At 30.8% G+C, this 5,905-nt stretch overlaps 1 long non-coding RNA gene across 1 annotated transcript; it reads right to left on the bottom strand.

The window, feature by feature from the left end:
• Positions 1-725: 725 nt before the first annotated feature.
• LOC132632471 (uncharacterized) lies at positions 726-2,837 on the bottom strand. Its single transcript, XR_009579421.1, has 2 exons — positions 2,209-2,837; positions 726-972 (listed from the first exon to the last, which is right to left on the bottom strand). It is a non-coding gene; the product is annotated as an uncharacterized LOC132632471 (long non-coding RNA).
• Positions 2,838-5,905: the final 3,068 nt, after the last annotated feature.

The following is a 5,905-nucleotide window of genomic DNA, read 5'->3' as shown; positions in this document are numbered from 1 at the left end:
AAAACAAGTTTGTTTTAGCAATAACGTCTTTGAATTTGCTTCTACTTGTAATTTGTGTAGACTTTTATGCATGAAGGCAATGTATATGAACAAAAGAAAACAAGAGAAAGAAAGAAAAAAAAAACATTTTCTTATTGGTTAAACCGAAAATTGAACCGTTAAGAATCTAAACTGATTAAAACCGATAACAAATATCTCATTGGTTTGGTTATCTGTTAAGTGTGTCTGTAAACCGTAAACCGATAAACCGACCAATAAGCACCCCCAGAACACATCCTTTATTTGTTTTAAACTTCCAAACTTTTGCTTATTTAGTGAATATCAAATCTTGTATTTGCTAACTCTCATTCCAAACTTCCTTCCTTATAAATAATTTACTTTTTATAAATTATTCAATTATGTGACTGAAAAACTCTAATAATTATAAAGACTTACCAATAAGATAATGATACACGTGCCAATAGATTAAATTAATTATGCAATTGAAAAAATGTAACATAAGTGATATTTTAAAAAAAAATTAAATTTAATACTTTTGTAGCATGAGTTTGGGCCCGGGCTTAGCATGAATCTCATGCAACTAGTATATATATATATATATATATATATATATATATATGAAAATTTTGTGACAAAGCGATGTCGGCACCTCTGGATTGGTGAAATAATGTGAGATACCTCTTGATGGAAATTAAATAGGAGAAAGAGCAACAACAAACACAATATATATAATTTCGTGTTATTACCAATAAGACATGAATGAATTTGTTAATACAACTCCGTGTTTGAACTTTCTAATTCCCTCTCAGATTGCAAAACTAAAAGATAAACAAAAATAAAAAAAAATAGACATAATTCTATATAATTTTTAGAAGAAGATGTAGGTAGAAGCATCCATAGGGTGGATAAGATAGGTAAGAACCAAAGCCACCAGCATCAGCACATATGCAATCCCTTGATCAACTGTTGTTCCTGCAAATTGCAATACAACTATCCTATTAGCCTAAAGCAAATGATTTCAAAAGAATGAAAAAAATCAAAACGAGTAGCAAAAAACGTAGTGTTACTTGAAATTGGAGTAGTGTAATGGTTATATAGTTTCACCCTTCACAACACTTTCAAGCTAGGGATCAAGTTTAACTTTTATATACCGATAATATTAAAGAACTTACTATAAGATTATCTAAAAGGTAAAGAACTTACTATAAGATTACCTAAAAGGTAAATATAAATAAGAATGAAATCAAAACGAATAGCAAAAAACAGTTACTTGAAATTGGAGTAGTGTAATGGTTATATAGTTTCACCCTTCACAGCACTTTTACGTTGGGGATCAAGTTTAACTTTTATATATCGTTAATATTAAAGAACTTTTACACTATAAGATTATCTAAAAGGTAAATATAAATATGAAAGTATGATAAGAGATTTTAATAATTAACTATAAAAATAAGTTAGGTAATCTGGTATAACAGGTTAGCCCTTTAACTAATAATGTACAAATTTTCATGGTTCAACAATTTAACTAGAACGTAGGAAAACAGAGATTTGACATATCTAGCACTCTTAGAAACCTTTTGGCCCACAATTTTACTCCCGCTCCCCCCAATCCCACCCCCACGACCACCACCCCCTTTCCCCCCAACCGCATAGTGGCAGATCCAATCACGGGTTTGAGATATCAGCATAATCTAGTGATTTGAAACTGAATTTTATATGTCGGAAAACCAAATATAGGTGAAAATATTCACAAACCTACAAGGTCTAAAGTTTGAATCTGTCACTGCAGCCAGGCTAAGACAGAATCCAAAAACGTAACACAAAGATATGGGGTTAATTTCACGCGTAATTATTGAACTTTACCTATTGTGTTAGTAAGTCATAAAACTTTTTTTTTCTTTTTTTGTATCAAGTCATTAAACTTTACTCGTTGTATCAATAAATATAATTCAACGACCACGTGTGAAATTAACCCAGTGGTAAGTACTTCTTCATCTTTAATCAGATGTTTCGAGTTCGAATTTCCGCGAATACGGAGTCACCTTTGTTAAGGAGCGCTTTATCCCTAATGTGAGTCTTCCCGACGCAAATCCAAATTTAATTGGGCCCCAACATGAATATCGGACACCAGATGAAAACCCAAAAAAGAACAACCTAAAGATGTGTGTATAGTATGAAGATTGAAGAAAGGAGAAAGGTAGAACATACCATCACTGGCAGGTGCAGGAGCAGGAGCAAGTCCTTGAGCTTGTCCAAAGGGAATAATAGTGACCAATGCCACAACAAAAATGGCCAGTCCAACAACAACTCTAGACAGTGCCATTATAGCAAAAATATCAAAGTTCAAGATTGTCCCTTCTTGGCATCTAAGAAAATTTAAAGAGTGACAATTAAAGATTGATAGAGCTTTGATATTGAAGAGGCTGAGAAGTTTGAAACAATTGAAGAGGTTTATATACATAATATTGTACTCCCTTTGTCCCAATTTATGTGTCCTTTGGATTTTGAAAATCAAATACTTTAATTTGACCGTAAATTCAAATATTAAATCTTTAATTGTTTTAAAATAAAATTACATATTTAAAAACTACATAAAAAATATTACTAAGCCACAAAAATTGTCAATTCAAAATATTAAAAGGTATCTATTAAAATTGTGATTAAGGAAAAACTCGTTTGACTTTCAAAAATCGAAAAAGACCCCGTAAATATTACAATATATTTTTATTTTATTTTATATATTATACTACAAAATCTTTGGTACCGGCTGTCCATTCTTGAATTGTGGGGTCTATTATATAGTATGATATGATGCTTTGTAAACCATGTGCCGCTTACTTCTCTCCAGTCTGTCAAACTTTGTCGTTTTGATTCTTTTCCAAAAAATGACCCTCTTATCATGTATTTTGCCTTATCGTTGCTCCAGCTCATATGATGATACTTTGTCGGATCTCTCCTGTGAGACTCTATTTGACAGGACGTGAAATTTAAGAAATAATTTTTTCTGGCACATAAGTTAAATATATGCTCGATGCATCAAGCTTTTGCTATTTTTAAGATTTCGAAATAGCCGGTTCACATTGAGCTTTTATATGCAGTATTACATTGTAATTCTTCATAAGGTTGTTTAAATACCACTCTTTTAATTATCGATATTAACTACATACGTCTTTTCATTGAAATATGTGAAGTATGTCCAAACAATTAAGAGTAATTTTACAATGCAAATTTTAAATAGTTTCTAAATAGATAAATAAATACGTCATTCTTTCTAGGACAGATTAAAAAGTAAAATGTGTCACATATGTTGTTGTTGTTGTATAATTGGGATTGAGAGAGTAATTGATAAGATAATTTAAATGTTAGTATCAAATAAAAGAAAAAAAGTTACTATTAAAGTAATGTTTTGAAGTTAGTGTAATAACTAATAACAGAGCATCATTATTAATTAAATTCGAATAATTTAATGAATTTACATTAGTGAGAGTTTAAGAAATTGTAAAAAGTAAAAGGAGAAATATTGAAACAGGTATTTATATTATTTATGTCAATAATATACCAACTCTAGTTGGAGTTTCATTATTTAACTAACCAGAGGTTACTGCTAATGAGAGTAGGACAATACATACTGTTAGCGCATTTATCCAGTTTTTTTTTTCACTTTTTTTTTTTTTGAAATTTTAATTTTCTTTTTATTTGTTATAACTAACATTGTTAACAAGGAAGATGAAAAAAGTTACTAATTGACTAGTAGCCAACTTTAGGAATTTTTTACTACTTTTAACATGGCATTTTTAGAAAAAATTCAAGAGATTCCGATTCTTGTACTTTTGGCCATTTATGACACATCTAAGTATCTAACAGCTAAAAGCAATCCAGTTGGGATTAACGAATTTAAATACTTTGAATGCCAACTGATCCCTCAATTCTCATCATTCATCAACTAATTCGAATCAATTGTTGCATTTAGATGTTTCATTAGTACTCTAGCTGTTATACACACATTATTGTTATTATAATCATTAACATTATTGTTATTATAATCATTAACATTATTATTATTATTATTATTATTATTATTATTATTTATTGTTGTTCTTCTTCTTCTTCTTCTTATTATTATTATTATTATTATTATTATTATTATTATTATTATTATTATTATTATTATTATTATTATTTCAGAATGTTATTGCTCTGTTCAAATGATTGAGAAAGGCTCTATACAATAAGTACTACTAAATGATTAGGGTGATAAACCTACCATAGTTCAAAACTTCAAATAAAGGGGTTGACACTTGACACCAACATATTGTATTTAATTTGTAGATCTTATCAAGCTATCTTTGAATTTTTTAACTTTGTAACTGATCACGTCAAACTCTAGTCCTAAAAAAGATAAGCGCCACTGCAAATATAAACCGGTCTAAAAGTTCGAAGTCAAATGCCACATAAAACTATCGTTGCTATAATTGTTCAATATCACTAAGAAAACAAGTTCGAACCATTTTCTCAATTAGGAAGATTAAGATTTTTATTTCTAACTAATTAACTAACAAATATTAACTTATCAACTACAGAGAATGGGTTGACTTCAAGATTAAGGAGGCCTAGAATTATGATTTCCCCAATTATCGACTTCCTTCTCGCTATGCTAGCTATAATTTCACCGATTTCTTTTCAACTAATCGTGAGCACTCTACTTACTGCAATTCTCTCTCGAGCAATCATGATAGTTTACTAGACGTATTCTCTCAAAATGCTCTAGCTAGCAATTTCTCACATCTCACTATGACTATGCCAAAGCTTTGTCATATCTAATCTCGCTTTTAAACCTGTATTATTGATTTCTCATATAGTTAACGAACGATGTTGTTCATCTACTACCTAAATATGCATTCTCTCTCAAGCAACAGATAATAAATAGTCACAGTTAATTGAGAGCTCTCCAATTAACTAAGATAAGCATGTGGTTGAACAACTAGAGAATTAAAAGGTTCAATTATATCAAAAAAGTATTAAGAATCCATCCTACAAAAGGTTTCATCAAAACCCTAGAAAAGAAATCTCATAATATTGTTTAACAACATAGCATAGAATTCCATAACGAACGACTAATAGAATAGAAAAAATTGAAACTCTAAGTCGAATTCCCGTCGTTTCCACTCCTTGTGTGTCCTTGCCTCCAGAAGTTGTGTGTAGTCCTCCAAAATACGTCTTTAGGGGTTTATAGTCGGTCAGAAAAAACTAAAGTCGCACAACTGTGAGCACATGCGGCATTTGGACATCCCTTCTCTTGCCAATTCATCCCTCTTCAGCTCGTTTAAATTCAAAGCACTTGTAAGAATTAATGAGAGACTGTAAATTTGGAAAATTTTCTCTGATCTCATTCATAAACTTTGTACAATTATATATACAGATATATCTGTATAAAGAATAAAAAGAAATGAAAATACTATTTACACTTGTCCTACAATGATTTGTTTATTCGGTGACAGAAAACAACATATAACCATATTATTCTCTCACGTGCTGCTCACATGAGTGGATTCTCCAAAAATATCTATAATTGTTGAAGACCATCCGACGGTGTATATGTTTCCACCATATATACAGATGAGTGGCTATGATAATTCCACGTGTCAAGCATCTAGTCTTTGGAGAGAAAGATCTAGAGTATATCCAAGACCATATCTTGTCTGAACATCATCATCTTCATCCCTCATCATCTCGTTTTCTCTTTTCTTCTTTCTTCGACCACCATGAGGTGAATTAGTATAGGGTTTTTCTGTGTTCTTCATTCCAACATCCACCCTCAAGGTGGACGGAATTGTCATGACCCCCAACTTCCAAGAATTTCCTTGTGAGAAACCCCAGAAAAGGGCTTCGTAAATAGATCGGCTAA

This window comes from Lycium barbarum, chromosome 1, assembly GCF_019175385.1.
Source record: "Lycium barbarum isolate Lr01 chromosome 1, ASM1917538v2, whole genome shotgun sequence".
NCBI lineage: Eukaryota > Viridiplantae > Streptophyta > Magnoliopsida > Solanales > Solanaceae > Lycium > Lycium barbarum.
This window is presented reverse-complemented; position numbering and strand designations above follow the sequence as displayed.